The following is a 22,543-nucleotide window of genomic DNA, read 5'->3' on the forward strand; positions in this document are numbered from 1 at the left end:
GGTCTTTTTAAAATAATATTTAGCCAGTTTTTGGTGAATTAAAAACAAGCAGTATGTAACTGTTATTGAAACAACATTACAGAAGGTTAAATTTATTTTAAAGAAAATAAAGTAAAATTAAATAAGCAGTTAAGTCAAGGAAAACATTCCATGGTGTCAGTGTTGGCAGGTAAGATGTTTTAAAAAGTCTATTTCAAAATACTAAAAACATTACAAGCTAATTCATTAACTTGTTATTTTTATCTTTACCGTATTTTCCGGACTATAAGTCGCACTTTTTTAATAGTTTGGCTGGTCCTGCCTATTTATCAAAATTAATTTAACATGAACCGAGAGAAATGAACCAAGAGAAAACATTACCATCTACAGCTGCGAGAGGGCGCTCTATGCCACTTAGTGCTCTTGTAGTCTACCACCAAAAGCAAGGACCGCCCTCTCGCGGATATGTTGTCAAATCTTATGATTTTTTGTTGATGTCAATTTTATTTTATTTTAATATAATTTTAATTAGTTTGATGATGATTAGTAGCCTACTAACTTTATCAGAACTGTCAGAAGTGATGTTGCTTAATATATGGGTGTAGGAGTGCACGGTGGTCTCAAAAGTGTGGCACTTCTGACCAAAAAACAAACTATGTACAGCAGGGGCGACTGGACTGACTTCTTACACTTTAGTATTAATCATTTAACTCAGGCAGTTACATTTATGTTAAGAGCATAGTCCCTGGAGAATAGGTTTTATTAGCTGGCAATGTTCAATACACATTTGAGAGTGTCTCATTTTAAATTCTGTAACCTGAATTTCAGTCCACAAGGTTGGTCAGGAATTCTCATTTCTTTCATCATCTGAAACAAGGAGATTTAAATATATTTGGTTTAACTTCTGTAGATACATACAATTATGTGTGTTATCTCTGTTATTCTTTCATATTCTCTGATACACCTTACTAACGTTGTTTAAGTTATTGTCTATGTTGTCTTGAGAAAGACAATATACTGTTACAGTGTTTAAATATTATTATACTTGTGAGACCAATAATTTTCAGCTGTAGTGTACATAAGTTTACGGCTTTAATGTTACAGGCACCAAAGTAGTCAGAGACAGTGGATTTGATCTGTAGTTTGTTTCTATATTTTTTGTAGATGATAAGACTGATCAAGTTTTTTTATGAAAAGTTAATTATAAATATTTATGAAAAATTAAAGATTTTCCCATAGATTTGCATTGGCTGAGAAAAAAAATTCTATGGGACGACTGCAGTCCACTAGAGGGAGTAACAGCATAAGAAATGGTGCAACTTCCCTCATTTACTTTCGTTTTCATATAGATAAATGTACACATAATTGCTTAATTTTCTTTTTTGCTTTTATGCAGCCAAGCAAGGCTAATATATTTGATCATGACCATGTCAGGTAGTGAGTATCTGATTTTCAGAGAGGCCGGTGTGAAATACGTTCTGTGAAGGTATTTTTGGTGCAGAACAACTGATCGTCTGTGACCGTAGAATGTGCATTTGTAGAGATTAGCCACACGTGTACCAGTAAATTTGAAGTCACAGATAAAAGTTGTAGATATTTTTCCCTGTTCCACAAACATAATATAATAGTTATACCTTCTCGAATCCTTCACTGCAGGTGCACAAACTATATTTAATGAATAACAAATCAAACTGGTAGACATGTTGTGTCCTAGTATTTCTGCAGTAAATATTGTGCAAAACATATTCACACACCGACATCAAAAATGACATCATTGCACATCTGAAAATCATTGAATTATTGCAATGATATTTGCAGACTGTAGAATGTTTTGTTATATACATTTTTCTATTATGCCTTTTCTAGCACAAACAGAAGTGCATAACCACAACGGCGTGAATCTGCTGCTACGAGACTCAAAGCTATTTTTCACGTGCAAATTTCGCGGGCGCTCTTGAGATTTGGCCAATCAGAGGAGCTATACTATCCGATTTTTGTTACTTAATGTTTGTGAATCATATCGTTGTAGATCGTATTTTGGAGCTGTTTGTGATTAACGTTACATCAACTGGTAAGTTATATAGTTAGTCCACATAACGTTAAATTAATCAGAGAATATTGTAATTCTACACTGCCTGTTTATCACAGGATAAGTCAGATATACGTTGCATAACAACGAGCTAACGTTAAAATAGTAAAGAAAACCGAGTAAATAAAAAACGTTGTTATGTAACGTTAGACCTTTTATATTTTATTTCCAGGTTGTGGTCATCTGTCATGTCATCTGTAAAGGAGGTGTATTGGAGTCTTTTCTTGTGATTATCATCGTAGCGGTGCTAACAACAGGTGAAGCTGCCATTAACTACTATATTAGCCGAGTTAGCCACTGACTGCTAGTCTTAACTAACTCACAGAACGGGACTAGCAATATATAAATGTATCAAGATTGGTTAACAAATATGATAAATGTTGTTTATTTGATTATAAACTCTTTATGTTGTTCTATGGTAGTTTTATTCTGACCATTAACTATAAAATGCTGTCTTACAGGAGATTTCTCCCAGCAAAAACACAGATGCTGATTTTGAGGAGCTCATCATATGGCCAGCTGTCCATTTTATTGAAATACAGAATCAGGTAACCCAAAATATTTAGATTTTGCATTAAATTTACATTCATGTATGTGTCCGATGCTTTGACCCAAACCATAAGGTACAAATTTTATAGAGGTAAGTTATCCAAAAAGAAGGCTACTTTTGAGTAGGGTTTTTTTTGTGTGTGTGTGTAGTTTGTGATTTGGATCATGTTATCTGCTATACATTCCAGTCATAGCCTTTACTTGTGATTGCAATCATAATAGTGATTACATCAACAGGTAAGTTAGCCAAAGTAAACTAGTAAAATTATTATTATTATTATTGTTATTATTTTTAATTGTTATACATTGCTTGGGAATCAGTTCCATTATTTCAGCAATATAGCAGTTTGATCTACATAAATGCTTTGTAAGCGATATAGCTTTAATGATTTGTGATGGATCATAAACTAACTGCACTTTCCTTGTAGGTGCATTCAGATAGTATATAGTGTATTAAACAATCTCAAAGCACATACAGCACAAAGACAGTTGGGGCAAATTCTTTAATCTTGGTTGAATGTTTGTTAAGAGTTTCTATGAACCTTGTATTTATAATACATTATAAGGGTATTCTTACCCAGTTGTAATGAATGCTCTATCTATCTATCTATCTATCTATCTATCTATATATATATATATATATATATATATATATATATATATATATATATATATATATATATATATATATATAATGTGTAATATGTTGTATAATCATATGAATATTTTTAATGTATTATAATATTTATTTATTAGTGGTTATAGGTTTTAAGAGTGTGATGATTTAAAACACACAATGAAGTTGTTGCATCCACTTAAGTAACAATTAATTACATTTCTCAGTTATAATGTATTATAAGTCATTATTATATCTTGCCATGTTAGTTATGTTACTTTACATAAATCAGACAAAATTCACTTGGTCCACTAAAAGACAAAATGACTATAAGTAAGTTTGTGAGTATGTAAATATTCTACCAACACTTACCTGAAGTTAAGCCTACTAATAGTCTAATGGGAGTTAGTTGCTATGTAGTTGTAAAGTTGCTTATAGTCAACACAATATAAGATAGAGATCCTGAAATCTGGACCTTGAATCCACTTTCCTGCAGAGTTTAGTTCTAATCGTAATCAAACACATTTGAGCATGCTAATCAATGCCAGTTAATGTCTTTGGAATCATTAAAAAATCACAGACAGATGATCAGGGTTGGAGCTAAACTCTGCAGTGCATTGGACCTCCAGGAAAAGATTTGAGGAAGGGGGCTATAAGAGGACCATCAAAATAAAATGTAACCTAATATATATTTAAATCTAGTAGATTTAATATGATATTTATTGTGTGTTTTAAACAAAAGATACTCTTAAAGTTATGACCAGAGATATCTAAGTATTATGTATTTTAATTGTTTGTTATGATTATACATGAGATGATATAACATATGATAAGGGTTTTTATAATGCATTATGCATTCACTGTAATGCCTTATGAATACCATTATAATCTAGTATAAATATGGGCTTTATAGAAAATGTTATTGAATGTTTTTAATGTCTTGTGCTTGCAGGTTCATTCCGAGAATCAACCCTTGTGCCTCCAAATGCCATTCAAAGTTATAGATCAGGTGGAATTAAGGAAAAGGTGCAAAGAAAAACCGTCGGCCTGAATCCTGTCGCGGTGTTTCTTATGAGAGAGCTTACCAGCTTCGCCACAATTACTCAAATTTAACAAAACAACATTTTATTTTATTTTTTTTAACGGTATTGTATTTCTGTAAAGCCTGTTTTGGGATAGTGATGATTCCCTTTTTCAGCTAGTGCATGCTAGGGGTCAATACTTGTCATTTATATTTTTAAAAGAAGAATATTATCAGGACAAATGGTAATAAGTTATTGTGATTTGGGGGGGGGGGGGTTAAATAAAATATGGTTTACAGTGCTGTATTGCAATTGTATTGTTTTATACAGGTAAAAATGCAAATAAACTGAACAGTACTAACACTGACAATACAGTAATAATAATTTAAATGAAAATACAGTAATAAGACATTCATCTACTGTAAAATTTTCAGCAATCTGATTAGAGTGTAGCTTATCAGTTGGCACCTGAATGAATGGGAAGAAAAATAAAATAATAAAAAAGTTTGTGAGTATTTATTTTTCTTACATCCCTGACTGTCATGCTGTACATTTGTTAATAATTCAAATATATTCAATCATCTTGTATATGACACTAATAACAAACTGTAAATATATGTATATATATATATATATATATATATATATATATATATATATATATATATATATATATATTATAGATTCTCTTTGTGAGGTGAAGCAGGGATGGATAAAACTGGTCCTGGAGGGCCACAATCCTACAGTTTAGCTTTAACGCTAATCAAGCACTCCTCTACCAGCATTGTCATTAGGATTACTAAAATATACTAAAATGTGTTTTGCACAAAGACTGTAAGGTTTTGCACCACTGCAGCAATAGTAGCAAAACATAAGTGTACGAGTTTATTGATTTGTTATTCAAAAAAAATATTTGTGCACCTGCAGTGAAAGATTCTAGAAGGTGTAATGATTGTGTTGTGTTTGTGGAAAAGGAAAACAATCTAGGCCTACACGTTTGTAAGTTTTGTCTGTGTCACAGACGCTCAATTGTTTTGCACCAAAAATCCTTTCATATAATGTAATTAACATGTTTCATGTAGGCCATCAAATTAGTTTTTAGTGTTTTGTTTTTTACGTTTAATTGTAGTCAGCAGCGGACCTAGTTGAAAACCCGCGAGTGGGGTATCTGATATGTTAGCCAACTTTATAATTCATTTTATGAAGACGATTTAATTTCACTAATACATTTTACATTTTGCCTTAGAATTAATTAAACATAATCTACTTCTATGTATGTGTCTTCGACTTAAATTACGGAAGTCTTAAAAATGAAATTGCATGTATTAGAAAAAAAATGTAATTACTAAATATTTAAGCACATCTTACCAGGTCATACTACATTTATTTTGATGTATTTATTTTTACAATAAACTACAATTTTGAAGTAGCTATTTCTTAAATCATTTACTACAGTGAAATAAGCAGACAAAAAAAAAAAAAACATAGCTACGGGTTATTTGCTAGACTTGTCATGGCACTTGTGTACTGTTATTGTTCTCATTTGTAAGTCGATTTGAATAAAGCGTCTGCTTAATGATTCAGTGTAAATGTAATGGGATAAGTTAAAGAATGAAAATTTTACTGAACATAAATCTTATAGACGCAGAAGTGAAAGTACAAAAAAAAAGCTCTGTTTCGATAGCAAAAACGTCTTTGACCATATAGTGTAAGAGAACAATCCAGCTGAACTAGCGGAGTAGTCTACTCGTCGCATAATTCATTTGTTCTCTGTAGCCTACGTGGCTGACGCTAAGACAGGAGAGCTGAACCACTTTGTTTTAACTGTTTATTTTTAATGTGTGCTCCCAAACGTGATGCGGGCATAGTTAAAACCCGCATAGCTTGTTCGCCTATTTTCATTTTTTTTCAAACCATTTGTAACCATTTTAACATACAAACCTATATCCTGAAGATACCTTAATATACGAGATGTCTCTAGCCTCAGTAGTCCAACGTCTACAACAAAACTAATGCAAAGGTTTAATGCCTACTTATTTATTTTAGTCAGTTCAAGTTAAATTATAAGCTTTAATATATATATTTTAAGTCGACTTGAACTTAGAGATAAAATTGCTTAAAGTGTATTTTTTATATATTAAATAAATATGAATGCACATCTTCCCTTGGATTAATGGTTGTTGTTGTGCTTTTTTTTTTTTTTTTTTTTTTTTGTTCTTTGACATTATACTATAACATTTTTGAGAATATTTCTTTAATATTCAATCTGAAGTTATTTATATATATCGCCGCACACATATAATACGGAGCCCGGGAATCAGGTGTATAAGATTAAAAAACCCGAGACCCCTCCGTATATTCACCAGGATTCTCTGATCCAGACGGCTTTGACGTACTGTGCTCTCGTGGGACCAGCGTCGAGGTGACCAGGCTGCCTTTTCTGCGGTGCGCGCCACCAAGCTGCAAAAGGATGACTGTAGCGGAGGTGAAGGCCCTAGGTCCGAGGCAGAAGGTGCGAGTCCCAGAGCTGACGTCTCAGAGCCATATCATCTCGCTCTGTTCGTGGTCAAAACGGAAAGCCAACTAATGTCGTGTGTGTGCTTTCTTTAGGTTAAGGAGGTCCGTGCAAAGGTTGCGCTGCAGGGCTCTGTGAGCAGAGTGGTCACGGTCAGCAACTCGGACTGTGAGCTGAAAGAGGTGCAGATCTGCGACGGAACGGGGGAGATAAAGCTGACGTTGTGGGACACCTTCGTCAACGCTGCCGAGGCCGGCGTCTCTTACGCCTTCAAGAACCTGTCTACGAGAGAGCGAGACGGGTGCCTTTGCCTCTGTACTGGTCCGTCCAGCAGTATCGAGCAGATCGCGGACTTGGAGGTGGCGGAGGGAGCAGCCAGCGCGGAAGATGAAAAATCAACGGCGCTTTTCAGCGCCACAATAAAGGGCATAGAAGTCACGATACAACGTCGGTGTTCCGCCTGCCACTTCAAGCAGAAGGAGTTCGTGGAGAAGTCGAAGACGCACAGGTGCGAGGGCTGCAGGATGAAGCAACATTCGCTGTCTTTCTCCGCCAGCTTTGGCGGTAAAGCCACGGTCTCCACTGCGAGCGGCGATGAAACGGTGCAGCTATCCAGCTCGGCGCTCTCCACCTACCTGCGCGACGCCGGCCTCAGCAGCATGTCAAACGACGCAGAGGCGATCGAGGATCATTTTTTGCAGTCTCCGCCAGTTGACCTCAAAGTTAACGTGGACGGTTTCCTCCTGTCCATCCAGCCAGCAGAGGCCGGGCGGGCTGTCGGCGCGGAAGATCAGTGGGACACCGATGCAGACGAAGGCCAGGCACAGCCAGCGGAGCAAGGTGGTTCAGTTGCTTGAAGACCGTTCAGATTTCTGTTCCGTTAAATTAAATATATGGTTTGTCAAATGCTTTTATGTTCAGAAAACTGGTTGTTTGTTCTAATTTCATTTCCACGTTCTTTAATTGCCTGTAATTAAGTGTTCAATAAATGTTTCCTTTTTCATCGAGTTCTTCTTGTATTGTCTACTTATACTCAGTGTGAAAAAAAATTTTTGGAAAAAAAAATAGATATATATTAGCCTACTAATTATGATAATGTCAGGGTGGGGGGGGGGGGGGTAGAAAAACCATGATCAATATAATTTGCTTTCATATTGATTTATTACATAAAGGTAATTTAAGCAGTCTTTTATAGCTAATAGGAAATGCAAGTCCATTTTTAAAGTCAGTTATAGCCTTTAACTTAAATTGAGTCGAATCAGTAGGCCTATGCTTAAGTAATATTAAAGCATCTTCTGGACGACTAAGTATTTAAAACCAAAACAAATAATTTCTTTACGCAGGCTATTCCGTTTCTCCAAAACAACTTTGCAACTGCAAAAACTCAAGCGTGAAAAAAATAAATAAAACCGGACTCATTTCGGTACTATCACTGACAGTGTCCTATGTAAAAACATGTATTGCATATGTATATGAATTATTATATAGGTACACGCAGTAAAGTTGATGTGAATGCAGAACACATTGTATTCTTTAACAAAAATTAATTTAACAAATCACTGTATTTTTAATTAACCTGAACTTACAGATCGATTAAAGCCACTGAACCAGCAGACTAAACTTTACCTCTGGACATGCAAGTTATTACAAAATTGTCTTGGACCGACTGTCTTTCACTTTAAATAATTTTTTTTAAAAAATAGTTTTTTTAAACGTATTATTTTAAGCTATGTCCTTATGAAAATGCAAGCGAAAAAAGTAACGAATTAGCAACGGGTTTTAGAAATATTCTATGCAGATATTATAATGTTCAGTCGGCTATTACATAATAATCTAGGCCTATTTGTGCTTTCAAACTTTAAGAGAATAAGTATTGTTAAAATAAAAAGGAAATGTTGCAATTTAACGATTTGATTGGACTAAAAATACAGTTTTAAGATGAGACGCTCGGACAGACCTTAGGTTATGCATAAAGACTGAATTCTGTTCATTTTTCGTGAGTTTATAAGGAACCGCGTGAGTAATTGCAGTATTAGCTGTATTTTCTCAATTTATTTATTACTTGATTTATTTCTGCATGATAGTACAGTAGAAGGCTTGAAGGCGAACGGGTTCATTTGTAGTGAAGAGTTATCAACAGCTTGGAATGATGGAAACGGTTAAGCTGGCCCCTCCCACTGAAGGCGATAGGACGGCACTCCTCAGTCCCCGATTAATTTGCATATCAGGGCTATAAATAGTCCAAGTTCTGCCGGCGCCCTCGTCTGAGAAAGGCCAATTCGGAGTCCCAGGATGAGGTCGAGTCTGCATCAGGTCGTGTCCGGTTAAGGAAGGATGTCCAGTCCTGCTAAAGTGCGAAAAGAGGGTGAAGACGCAGTGGAGGGATTCGTCTTTGACGTATCGCCCAGAAAGCTGTCTAAAAACAGTTCTGCGTTCTTCACCGCCGTTCTTCAGAGCGCCAGGCAGGAGTACCACAGAGTGGTCGTTTTCGCCATGGAAAAGCAAGCCCTCTTCGTTCAAGCGGAAAAGAACGGCAACCCGGTGCGGCTGCGGAACGTCAGGCGAAGCTTGAGTAAGATATGACTGTTTATCCAGACCAGACTCACTCACTCACTTGTATTCTGGCTCACTGATGAGTCGGCCGTGGGAGCTCGGTTTTAATTAAACGTGTTTGCTTGTTCTCCAGGCTTCTCTGATCCAGACGGCTTTGACGTACTGTGCTCTCGTGGGACCAGCGTCGAGGTGACCAGGCTGCCTTTTCTGCGGTGCGCGCCACCAAGCTGCAAAAGGATGACTGTAGCGGAGGTGAAGGCCCTAGGTCCGAGGCAGAAGGTGCGAGTCCCAGAGCTGACGTCTCAGAGCCATATCATCTCGCTCTGTTCGTGGTCAAAACGGAAAGCCAACTAATGTCGTGTTTGTGCTTTCTTTAGGTGAAGGAGGTCCGTGCAAAGGTTGCGCTGCAGGGCTCTGTGAGCAGAGTGGTCACGGTCAGCAACTCGGACTGTGAGCTGAAAGAGGTGCAGATCTGCGACGGAACGGGGGAGATAAAGCTGACGTTGTGGGACACCTTCGTCAACGCTGCCGAGGCCGGCGTCTCTTACGCCTTCAAGAACCTGTCTACGAGAGAGCGAGACGGGTGCCTTTGCCTCTGTACTGGTCCGTCCAGCAGTATCGAGCATATCGCGGACTTGGAGGTGGCGGAGGGAGCAGCCAGCGCGGAAGATGAAAAATCAACGGCGCTTTTCAGCGCCACAATAAAGGGCATAGAAGTCACGATACAACGTCGGTGTTCCGCCTGCCACTTCAAGCAGAAGGAGTTCGTGGAGAAGTCGAAGACGCACAGGTGCGAGGGCTGCAGGATGAAGCAACATTCGCTGTCTTTCTCCGCCAGCTTTGGCGGTAAAGCCACGGTCTCCACTGCGAGCGGCGATGAAACGGTGCAGCTATCCAGCTCGGCGCTCTCCACCTACCTGCGCGACGCCGGCCTCAGCAGCATGTCAAACGACGCAGAGGCGATCGAGGATCATTTTTTGCAGTCTCCGCCAGTTGACCTCAAAGTTAACGTGGACGGTTTCCTCCTGTCCATCCAGCCAGCAGAGGCCGGGCGGGCTGTCGGCGCGGAAGATCAGTGGGACACCGATGCAGACGAAGGCCAGGCACAGCCAGCGGAGCAAGGTGGTTCAGTTGCTTGAAGACCGTTCAGATTTCTGTTCCGTTAAATTAAATATATGGTTTGTCAAATGCTTTTATGTTCAGAAAACTGGTTGTTTGTTCTTATTTAATTTCCACGTTCTCTAATTGCCTGTAATTACTAGTGTTTAATAAATGTTTCCTTTTTCATCGAGTTCTTCTTGTATTGTCTACTTATATTCAGTGTGAAAAAAATTTATTGCGAAAAAAAATAAAGTAATATATTAGCCTACTAAATGTGATGTAATGACAATAAAAAGGAAAAACCATGATCAATGTCATTTGCTTTCATATTGATTACATAAAGGTAATTTAAGCAGTCTTTTATAGCTAATAGGAAATGCAAGTCCATTTTTAAAGTCAGTTATAGCCTTTAACTTAAATTGAGTCGAATCAGTAGGCCTATGCTTAAGTAATATTAAAGCATCTTTTGGACGACTAAGTATTTCAAACCAAAACAGATAATTTCTTTAAGCAGGCTATTCCGTTTCTCCAAAACAACTTTGCAACTGCAAAAACACGAAGCGTGAAAAAAATAAAATAAAACCGGACTCATTTCGGTACTATCACTGACAGTGTCCTATGTAAAAACATGTATTGCATATGTATATGAATTATTATATAGGTACACGCAGTAAAGTTGATGTGAATGCAGAACAAATTGTATACCGTAACAAAAATTAATTTAACAAATCACTGTATTTTTAATTAACCTGAACTTACAGATCGATTAAAGCCACTGAACCAGCAGACTAAACTTTACCTCTGGACATGCAAGTTATTACAAAATTGTCTTGGACCGACTGTCTTTCACTTTAAATAATTTTTTTTTAAAAATAGTTTTTTTAAACGTATTATTTTAAGCTATGTCCTTATGAAAATGCAAGCGAAAAAAGTAACGAATTAGCAACGGGTTTTAGAAATATTCTATGCAGATATTATAATGTTCAGTCGGCTATTACATAATAATCTAGGCCTATTTGTGCTTTCAAGCTTTAAGAGAATAAGTATTGTTAAAATAAAAAGGAAATGTTGCAATTTAACGATTTGATTGGACTAAAAATACAGTTTTAAGATGAGACGCTCGGACAGACCTTAGGTTATGCATAAAGACTGAATTCTGTTCATTTTTCGTGAGTTTATAAGGAACCGCGTGAGTAATTGCAGTATTAGCTGAATTTTCTCAATTTATTTATTACTTGATTTATTTCTGCATGATAGTACAGTAGAAGGCTTGAAGGCGAACGGGTTCATTTGTAGTGAAGAGTTATCAACAGCTTGGAATGATGGAAACGGTTAAGCTGGCCCCTCCCACTGAAGGCGATAGGACGGCACTCCTCAGTCCCCGATTAATTTGCATATCAGGGCTATAAATAGTCCAAGTTCTGCCGGCGCCCTCGTCTGAGAAAGGCAATTCGGAGTCCCAGGAAGAGGTCGAGTCTGCATCAGGTCGTGTCCGGTTAAGGAAGGATGTCCAGTCCTGCTAAAGTGCGAAAAGAGGGTGAAGACGCAGTGGAGGGATTCGTCTTTGACGTATCGCCCAGAAAGCTGTCTAAAAACAGTTCTGCGTTCTTCACCGCCGTTCTTCAGAGCGCCAGGCAGGAGTACCACAGAGTGGTCGTTTTCGCCATGGAAAAGCAAGCCCTCTTCGTTCAAGCGGAAAAGAACGGCAACCCGGTGCGGCTGCGGAACGTCAGGCGAAGCTTGAGTAAGATATGACTGTTTATCCAGACCAGACTCACTCACTTGTATTCTGGCTCACTGATGAGTCGGCCGTGGGAGCTCGGTTTTAATTAAACGTGTTTGCTTGTTCTCCAGGCTTCTCTGATCCAGACGGCTTTGACGTACTGTGCTCTCGTGGGACCAGCGTCGAGGTGACCAGGCTGCCTTTTCTGCGGTGCGCGCCACCAAGCTGCAAAAGGATGACTGTAGCGGAGGTGAAGGCCCTAGGTCCGAGGCAGAAGGTGCGAGTCCCAGAGCTGACGTCTCAGAGCCATATCATCTCGCTCTGTTCGTGGTCAAAACGGAAAGCCAACTAATGTCGTGTTTGTGCTTTCTTTAGGTGAAGGAGGTCCGTGCAAAGGTTGCGCTGCAGGGCTCTGTGAGCAGAGTGGTCACGGTCAGCAACTCGGACTGTGAGCTGAAAGAGGTGCAGATCTGCGACGGAACGGGGGAGATAAAGCTGACGTTGTGGGACACCTTCGTCAACGCTGCCGAGGCCGGCGTCTCTTACGCCTTCAAGAACCTGTCTACGAGAGAGCGAGACGGGTGCCTTTGCCTCTGTACTGGTCCGTCCAGCAGTATCGAGCATATCGCGGACTTGGAGGTGGCGGAGGGAGCAGCCAGCGCGGAAGATGAAAAATCAACGGCGCTTTTCAGCGCCACAATAAAGGGCATAGAAGTCACGATACAACGTCGGTGTTCCGCCTGCCACTTCAAGCAGAAGGAGTTCGTGGAGAAGTCGAAGACGCACAGGTGCGAGGGCTGCAGGATGAAGCAACATTCGCTGTCTTTCTCCGCCAGCTTTGGCGGTAAAGCCACGGTCTCCACTGCGAGCGGCGATGAAACGGTGCAGCTATCCAGCTCGGCGCTCTCCACCTACCTGCGCGACGCCGGCCTCAGCAGCATGTCAAACGACGCAGAGGCGATCGAGGATCATTTTTTGCAGTCTCCGCCAGTTGACCTCAAAGTTAACGTGGACGGTTTCCTCCTGTCCATCCAGCCAGCAGAGGCCGGGCGGGCTGTCGGCGCGGAAGATCAGTGGGACACCGATGCAGACGAAGGCCAGGCACAGCCAGCGGAGCAAGGTGGTTCAGTTGCTTGAAGACCGTTCAGATTTCTGTTCCGTTAAATTAAATATATGGTTTGTCAAATGCTTTTATGTTCAGAAAACTGGTTGTTTGTTCTTATTTAATTTCCACGTTCTCTAATTGCCTGTAATTACTAGTGTTTAATAAATGTTTCCTTTTTCATCGAGTTCTTCTTGTATTGTCTACTTATATTCAGTGTGAAAAAAATTTATTGCGAAAAAAAATAAAGTAATATATTAGCCTACTAAATGTGATGTAATGACAATAAAAAGGAAAAACCATGATCAATGTCATTTGCTTTCATATTGATTACATAAAGGTAATTTAAGCAGTCTTTTATAGCTAATAGGAAATGCAAGTCCATTTTTAAAGTCAGTTATAGCCTTTAACTTAAATTGAGTCGAATCAGTAGGCCTATGCTTAAGTAATATTAAAGCATCTTTTGGACGACTAAGTATTTCAAACCAAAACAGATAATTTCTTTAAGCAGGCTATTCCGTTTCTCCAAAACAACTTTGCAACTGCAAAAACACGAAGCGTGAAAAAAATAAAATAAAACCGGACTCATTTCGGTACTATCACTGACAGTGTCCTATGTAAAAACATGTATTGCATATGTATATGAATTATTATATAGGTACACGCAGTAAAGTTGATGTGAATGCAGAACAAATTGTATACCGTAACAAAAATTAATTTAACAAATCACTGTATTTTTAATTAACCTGAACTTACAGATCGATTAAAGCCACTGAACCAGCAGACTAAACTTTACCTCTGGACATGCAAGTTATTACAAAATTGTCTTGGACCGACTGTCTTTCACTTTAAATAATTTTTTTTTAAAAATAGTTTTTTTAAACGTATTATTTTAAGCTATGTCCTTATGAAAATGCAAGCGAAAAAAGTAACGAATTAGCAACGGGTTTTAGAAATATTCTATGCAGATATTATAATGTTCAGTCGGCTATTACATAATAATCTAGGCCTATTTGTGCTTTCAAGCTTTAAGAGAATAAGTATTTTTAAAATAAAAAGGAAATGTGGCAATTTAACGATACATTTGATTGGACTGAAAATACAGTTTTAAGATGAGACGCTCGGTTATGCATAAAGATTGAATTCTGTTCATTTTTCGTGAGTTTATAAGGAACCGCGTGAGTAATTGCAGTATTAGCTGTATTTTCTCAATTTACTTATTACTTGATTTATTTCTGCATGATAGTACAGTAGAAGGCTTGAAGGCGAACGGGTTCATTTGTAGTGAAGAGTTATCAACAGCTTGGAATGATGGAAACGGTTAAGCTGGCCCCTCCCACTGAAGGCGATAGGACGGCACTCCTCAGTCCCCGATTAATTTGCATATCAGGGCTATAAATAGTCCAAGTTCTGCAGTGCTCTTTGCTGTCTGAGTGTCTGTCACAGTGAGCCAATAAAGAAAACGGTCTACCGTTCTGCGTTCTTCACCGCCGTTCTTCAGAGCGCCAGGCAGGAGTACCACAGAGTGGTCGTTTTCGCCATGGAAAAGCAAGCCCTCTTCGTTCAAGCGGAAAAGAACGGCAACCCGGTGCGGCTGCGGAACGTCAAGCGAAGCTTGAGTAAGATATGACTGTTTATCCAGACCAGACTCACTCACTTGTATTCTGGCTCACTGATGAGTCGGCCGTGGGAGCTCGGTTTTAATTAAACGTGTTTGCTTGTTCTCCAGGCTTCTCTGATCCAGACGGCTTTGACGTACTGTGCTCTCGTGGGACCAGCGTCGAGGTGACCAGGCTGCCTTTTCTGCGGTGCGCGCCACCAAGCTGCAAAAGGATGACTGTAGCGGAGGTGAAGGCCCTAGGTCCGAGTACTGGTCCGTCCAGCAGTATCGAGCATATCGCGGACTTGGAGGTGGCGGAGGGAGCAGCCAGCGCGGAAGATGAAAAATCAACGGCGCTTTTCAGCGCCACAATAAAGGGCATAGAAGTCACGATACAACGTCGGTGTTCCGCCTGCCACTTCAAGCAGAAGGAGTTCGTGGAGAAGTCGAAGACGCACAGGTGCGAGGGCTGCAGGATGAAGCAACATTCGCTGTCTTTCTCCGCCAGCTTTGGCGGTAAAGCCACGGTCTCCACTGCGAGCGGCGATGAAACGGTGCAGCTATCCAGCTCGGCGCTCTCCACCTACCTGCGCGACGCCGGCCTCAGCAGCATGTCAAACGACGCAGAGGCGATCAAGGATCATTTTTAACTCAAAGTTAACGTGGACGGTTTCCTCCTGTCCATCCAGCCAGCAGAGGCCGGGCGGGCTGTCGGCGCGGAAGATCAGTGGGACACCGATGCAGACGAAGGCCAGGCACAGCCAGCGGAGCAAGGTGGTTCAGTTGCTTGAAGACCGTTCAGATTTCTGTTCCGTTAAATTAAATATATGGTTTGTCAAATGCTTTTATGTTCAGAAAACTGGTTGTTTGTTCTTATTTAATTTCCACTTTCTCTAATTGTCTATAATTAAGTGTTCAATAAATATTTCCTTTTTCATCGAATCCTTTTTGTACTGTCCACTTATTTGATTGAAATCAAGGATTTCACATTGATTATTTAAGAAATATATTCTACTAAATATGGTATGTAATGTCAAGGTGATGATAAAAATAGAAAATCAATACGTGCTTACATATTGACTTGTATGAAAGTAATTTTATGTATAATTAATAAATTCAAGTCCATTTAAGTCAGTTTAAGTCTATTAACTTAAAGTGAGTCGAATAGGCAGGATTAAGTAATATTAAGGTATCGTTTAGACTTAGGTTTTTGTGCTGAAATTATTAAAAATCCTTTTAATGAAATGAAAATAGCTTATGTTGTAAGGTCAGGCGGTTTCAACTAGGTCCGCTGCAAGGCCGAGGAGTCAGTGCTAGTAGCAATTAAATTTCAGGTCCGTTTTCTCTTCAATTTTCACATTTCTGTAGTTTTCGTTGCAATGTTGTTTCGTAGAAATGTAATATATAACGAAATCATTTTTATTGAGTGGAAATAGGTATAGGTTATACGCTAGGAAAGAGCTTAGGCTGATTTTGTCTTTTTTTGGGGGGGGGGGGGGGCAAGGTTATTGCATAAGTTAGGTTTTACTTTTTTTATGTTTATTTTTTTCTTCCTTTTTTGTACTAGCTAATGCAAGCAGCTTAATTTACAGCTTGGCATTGTCGAAATGTTGTGCTTGCTGTTTGGTCCGCCTGAAACGATGCACAGCCAGAAGAGCAGCTAACGGAGCAAGGCGATGCAGAGAGAGCAGTCGACTAGTCCCGCGATGGTTTAGTGGTTTGAATAATTTTCCTCTCACTTCAGATTAATTAAGAAGACAATTGTGTGCCAAAGGCATTTTTGTTGCAGTAGCTATAGCTGATTTTTTTCTGTCTTTACTTCAGTTTTCAGGATTGTGGTCAATAATTGTTTCATTGGCCATTTCTATTGTTTGCTTATTTTACTGAAAAAAAAAAAAAAAAAAAAAAAAAAAACACTGAGCAATTGGCAACGGGATGATGTGCCTACTTTATAACACGTCTAAATTCAGCAGTTTCGTGTTCTCTAAGATTTTAGTCGATTTTTAAATCCTTTAATATCATTTAATATGGAATGATTAGTACCAAGAATTAGATTATGCATAAGTAATCTTAACGCAAAAACAGTAGTAAAGTTCAAAAGTACATATGTTGTACACATCTTTAGTCTGTCATTTAGTTTGTGTTATAATGTAATTTTACAGATTTATAATAATCTGTAAAATGTTTAAATTTAAAACACTTTCGATTATTGTCTGCATGTGCAAATCGAGTTCTGCTTTTTTTTTACCTTCTTCATAAGGTAAATCAGTAGTATAACTTGTCTTAAATTTGAAGTTGCAAATTATTACAAAGGTGTAACACTACATGAAAATAAACATTTTTTTTTTGTAGCCCATACAACATAGGCATATATAGGCTACTTTTGAACTTTACTTTGGTTTTTACCTTAAAAAACTTATACATAAGCTAATTGTCTATATAAATGATTCCATTTTAAATTATGTATTAAACAAACTTAAAAAATCAAATTAAATCTTAGAGAACACGAGACTGCTAAAATTTGAAGTCTTGTACTAATATAAAAGTAGCTTATAGCCTGCATCATCCCTTTGCTTGTCGATCAAGGTTTTATTTTTATTTTTATATATATATATTTTTTATATACACACTAGGCGTATACCATTTCTTTAATCGTTTATTTTAGTAAAATAAGCAGACAATATAAATAGGATTAGGCTTATGAAATATTTATTGACCATAGCTACATTTTACAGAAATGAAGAAAACTGAAGTTAAAGCAGAAAAAAAATATAAAATATACATATTGATGTGGCAATATGTTGTGGTAAGTATAATTATGAATTCATTGTTAAGTGTGTTAATATGATAAACGTTGCTATAGGCTATAGTCCTGTGCAAGCAGGATTAGTATGTATTGATTACTATAACCACTAGGGGAGCTGTAACGTGCTTGCAGACAACACGTGTCTCATTAGCAGGAAGCCATTTTGCTCCTATCTCGAAACGGTAAGAAACGTGTCTTCTTGTTTGGTCTACATAATCTTATTAATCTGTTTTTATTACTTATCATTCATAATATTGCTGATATAGTTTTAAGTATTTTGTATGTCAGACAATATGTTTGTATGGTTATTTTTGGCAAATGGGTGTGTAAAGGTGTTTATTAGTGAGTGAGGCCTGCGTTTACTCGTCCTGCCTTCGTTGTAAACCTCAACAAAAATTATGGAAATACTCATAATAGTAGGCCCATATGACGATTGATGTATATTTTAAATGTTGTTAGATTAAATTAAAGGGTTTGGCGAGAAACACATGTAATTTAGGCTATTATTTATTATCTTTATTGGTTTCTTGAACAGAGCATTCCTTAAAGGTCTCATTGGATGAATTATTATTATTATTATTATTTAAATGTTTTCTGAGGTGCACTTATATTGTTAGTATGATTTTTATATTTAAAATTTAGAAATAAAATGCATTTTTATATCCTGATATTAGCCCTCTGGCTTGAATGCTCTGTTTGTAGGGGCGTGTACGTCTGCTGTGAGACTCAGAGTACACGACAACTGTTGTGATTGGCTGACATCTTTGCATTCGAAATGCGTATTACATGTGGAACCCTTCTCATTTTTTTTGACTATTACAGCTGTCAAGGTTAACGAATTGTGGAAGCATTGGTTATAGCATTAGTTTTGAGATCTTTTCCCATCACATGAAAGGCTGCAGTGATGAGCATGGAGTAGATAGTCTGTTTATCGCGTGAATCCAGTGATTTCGTCATTGCAAATTTTTTTCTCTCACAATAATGCTTTCACCACAACTAACAGCAAACACAATATCGACGTGAATACAGTAAGAGCTTCGTTGTGCAGTATGACAGCGTTATTCATTATAACGGCAGTTCGGGCAAGTATGCAGATACACTTGCGATGTGTGATTGAAAACTCTGAACAAAATAAAGGGAGCGTTCTTGGATCGCTCTCTGTAGTTAAATCAAAATTTAAATAAAAGATGTGTTTCATGTTACTAAGAGAAACAAAGTGAAGTTGACCGTTTAGTCACTGGCTTGATTCACTGATGCATAAACAGTATTAAGCGATTTGGAAAGAAAGTCTGTGTGAACTTGAATAATTAATAACACATCAGAAATCAATTAACACTGTTAATTAATTAATGAGTTCTGAACACTCACAGTGTTACTCACTGTTTGTGTCGGTGCTGTCGAATACCTGTATGAATTTCTTTGTTCTGTTGAACACAAAGGAAGATATTTAGAATAATGACAGAATCAAACAGATCTCGGTCCCCATTGTCTTCCATAGTAGGAAAACATATATATTATGGTAGTCAATGGGGACCGAGATCTGTTTGGTTACAAACATTCTTCCAAATATCTTCCTTTGTGTTCAGCAGAACAAAGAAACTCATACAGGTTTGGAACAACTTGAGGGTGAGTAAACGATGATAGAATTTTGAACTATCCCTTTAAAGACATTGCTATTGCTAAATTGCTATGCCATTGCTACACTTTCTATGCTATGACTGCTCCACAGACTTCTTGTTGCAAATTTTGCTCACACACATACACACAAACCTGGAAACCCCTTAATTATTGAAATTTTTATAATAATTTAGTAAAGAGTAATCAATATTTTGTGAACTGAATGTAATGTTTTTCCCTGTGTTTTCAGAAGACTCTCAGAACTCATCTAAGGTAAGTCATATTAAACCATGATTTCTCATTGTGAAAATATAGGCAATACAAGAAGCTCATTGTAAAGGTTCCCTTGGATCTTTTTAAAGTCTTAAAGTATTCAATAACATATGTAACAGTTAAGGTCAGGAAAAGTCTCAAATAGTCTTATTTTTAATGAAGAGGGGACTAAAATTATACATGACACTTTTGTATATGTAATAATAAAGTAATTTTTGTTTTAATGTTTTGTGTGATGTAAGCTACTTTTGATCTCAAATATATATTATATGGTATAGTTATTATAATATAGAACACATCGTTTTCCCCATATATCATAATGATTGCACGTCATTTATTCATCTTTACTGACTGAATTTTTTTATTAAATTAATTAGTTTAATGATTCAGTAACCCATTGAGAAATTTGGTCATTTGCTTCTCTCCCTGAATGAATCAGCCATTTCAACAAATTGGTTGAATGAATGACTTGCTGATTAAGTGTCTTGCCTCCACCTGCTGGCAGTTTTTTATTTTATTTAAAATGTTAAAATAAGGAATTGAATTTGTAAATTTCATATACATTTCCTATTTAAATATTTTAAAAAAATAGTAGCATAACTTATGTAATTGTTAATGCACTATAAATATATGAAGCTACTTCTTATGCTGCTTCTGTGTGACCTCTGTATCTGTGTAAAGTTGGATTTTGTTAATGATTTCATTTGATTGGCAACAGTCCTGTATGGCGTTATTGTATTTGAATTTCATTTAAATTTTAGAATTTTTTGTCAGTGATGTATAGGGTAAATCTAATAGGATTAGAAATATTGGCAAACATTGCCATTTGAAATGGTTCATTTCTGTCACTGTTTTGAACTGACCACAGCATAGAATATTTAAAAAATGTATGTCTTTTTGAGTCAGCTGTCCTCAACAGTCATAAACCAGCACAAAAAGACCCTATAAAATATCATCTTACTTTAAAAAAAAAAAAACTTAAGTTATTGGAATAATTTGTCAGTATTGCAAACTTGCTAATGTACAGTATTTATTTCTTAAATTCCTGAAAAGGTCTTCAAAAGCCTTAATGTTGACTTTTTTATGTGCAGCTTTGTATTGAAGTTGTCAAAACATAAGGTTTTTTTCAAAGCATATTAGCTGGTAGTTCATGATTGACTATTTGTTGTGAGATAGTTTAAGTATCTTTGTGTTTGTGCATGTAAAAGCTACGCAAATGCACATAAACATTAAATGCCATTCACTTCCATGTCTATTTGTGCCTTAATTAACTATATGCATGAAATTGTCAAAATGCATGTCTCTGCAAGTATCTTAATAAACAGTTGCTTAATGGTTTAGGTGAAGGTAAACTGTTGAGAAAGAAAATGGATGTGTAACAGTATATTGTTCCACAGTAGTTTGTCACTGCTTTCTGTCATGAATATTAATAAAAAAAAAAAAAAACACACTTAAAAAACACTTGATTTAACACCGATCTGTTAGATTTAATTTAAATAGTGAAAATTATACACTGTTGTTTTAAATATTTTGATTATTCAGTTTCAGGCTTACCTGTAAAAAATTATAAAGCACTGTTTTTCATTTTTATCTTTTTTCTATTATATTTATCTTTATTTTTTAAATTTGTTTTCTGTGATGATTTAATTAACTACAAAATAACTCCAATCATAAATAGCTCTATTTGGAAAAAAATATTATTAAAGTAATTTTTTATCACAATATCCACTGAAGAAAAACAAAAAATATAGCAATGTGAGTTTTTTTTCCCAATATTGTGCAGCCCTAGTATGAATGTTATATAGAAAACATTTCAGACTAGTGAGTAAAATAAAGTGTAGTAATGCACTGTACTAAACTGTTTGGTGTCTCTGTCTTTTTTGTAATTTCAGATGCCACGTGGAAAGGGTTTCCGCCGGTCCCAGGCGGCCAAGAGGAGGAATGCTGAGCGTTACACGCTCGGTTCCTTCATGGATGTCATTGAGGTTATGCCTCCTTTAAAACAAAAGGCTGCTCCCCACAGCTCTGACAAACAGAGCCATGAGAACGCTGACAGAGAGAATGCCGACAGAGAACGCTCACAGAGAAAACTGTTTGAATTGCCGTAAGGCTCCTGAAAATGTTCCAAACTCTATCACAAATGTTCCAAAGTTTGCTACAAGTGTTGCCAAAAGTGTTCCAAAGTCTACCAAAAGTGTTCCAAAGTCTGCCACAAGTGTTACTAAAAGTGTTCCAAAGTCTGCCACAAGTGTTACTAAAAGTGTTCCAAAGTCTGACACAAGTGTTCCAGTGTCTAGCAAAAGCTGGAGTGATGTTACCAGAGCTTCACTTGTCAATAACTCTGGTTATTTCCCACAGAAAGTCATACGTGGTTCTTTCCATCAGGGTGATGCGCGATTTGGTTCGAACAGAAACCGTCAGTGTGCAGTGAACAGTATCACAGCAGTCATGACGAGTGTGCTGAAGGATGTGCTGACGTGGACAACAGAGGACCTGAATGCTGTTCTGTTGCATGGAGATGAGCTGTACACATCAATGACACTGCAGGGGCAGATCCACGATCGAACAGGGCTGGGTCATATTTCTGTTGCAGAAATGCCCATACTGCACACACTTGATAACACAACATTCTCAATAAAGCATGGAGAATCTTTCTGTGGTGTTATTGGTGTTGATGTCTATGATGAATCATTGCGAGATGTGTCTATGTCTATAGAAGAAGCACTTCAAAGGGCTCTGCTTCAGTATGATGCATGTTTGTTAAACATTAAACATTACATTTGTGCAGTCATAAAGGCAGGGACAGTATTTGCTCTAGTGGATCCCCATTCACGTAATGGTAAAGGTTTACCTGAGCCTTATGGAAGAAGCATAATACTTTACTGTGATGACATCTACATGTTGTTTAATCATGTTAGTAGCCTTGCCTTGTCACTGAATGCCCAGGGAACACATTTTGAAGTGACCTCTGTGAAAGCAACAGTAATTGGTAAGACCA

General features: G+C 37.5%; 1 long non-coding RNA gene and 1 pseudogene across 1 annotated transcript; both read left to right on the top strand.

The window, feature by feature from the left end:
* Positions 1–7,627, top strand: part of LOC113091071 (uncharacterized) — a 29,713-nt pseudogene extending 22,086 nt beyond the window's left edge.
* Positions 7,628–17,774: 10,147 nt separating this feature from the next.
* On the top strand, positions 17,775–22,196 carry LOC113091072 (uncharacterized). The gene is made up of 3 exons (XR_003287280.1): positions 17,775–17,837; positions 19,523–19,545; positions 21,438–22,196. It is a non-coding gene; the product is annotated as an uncharacterized LOC113091072 (long non-coding RNA).
* The last annotated feature ends 347 nt before the right edge of the window (positions 22,197–22,543 follow it).

Source organism: Carassius auratus, unplaced genomic scaffold, assembly GCF_003368295.1.
Source record: "Carassius auratus strain Wakin unplaced genomic scaffold, ASM336829v1 scaf_tig00214061, whole genome shotgun sequence".
Taxonomy (NCBI): domain Eukaryota; kingdom Metazoa; phylum Chordata; class Actinopteri; order Cypriniformes; family Cyprinidae; genus Carassius; species Carassius auratus.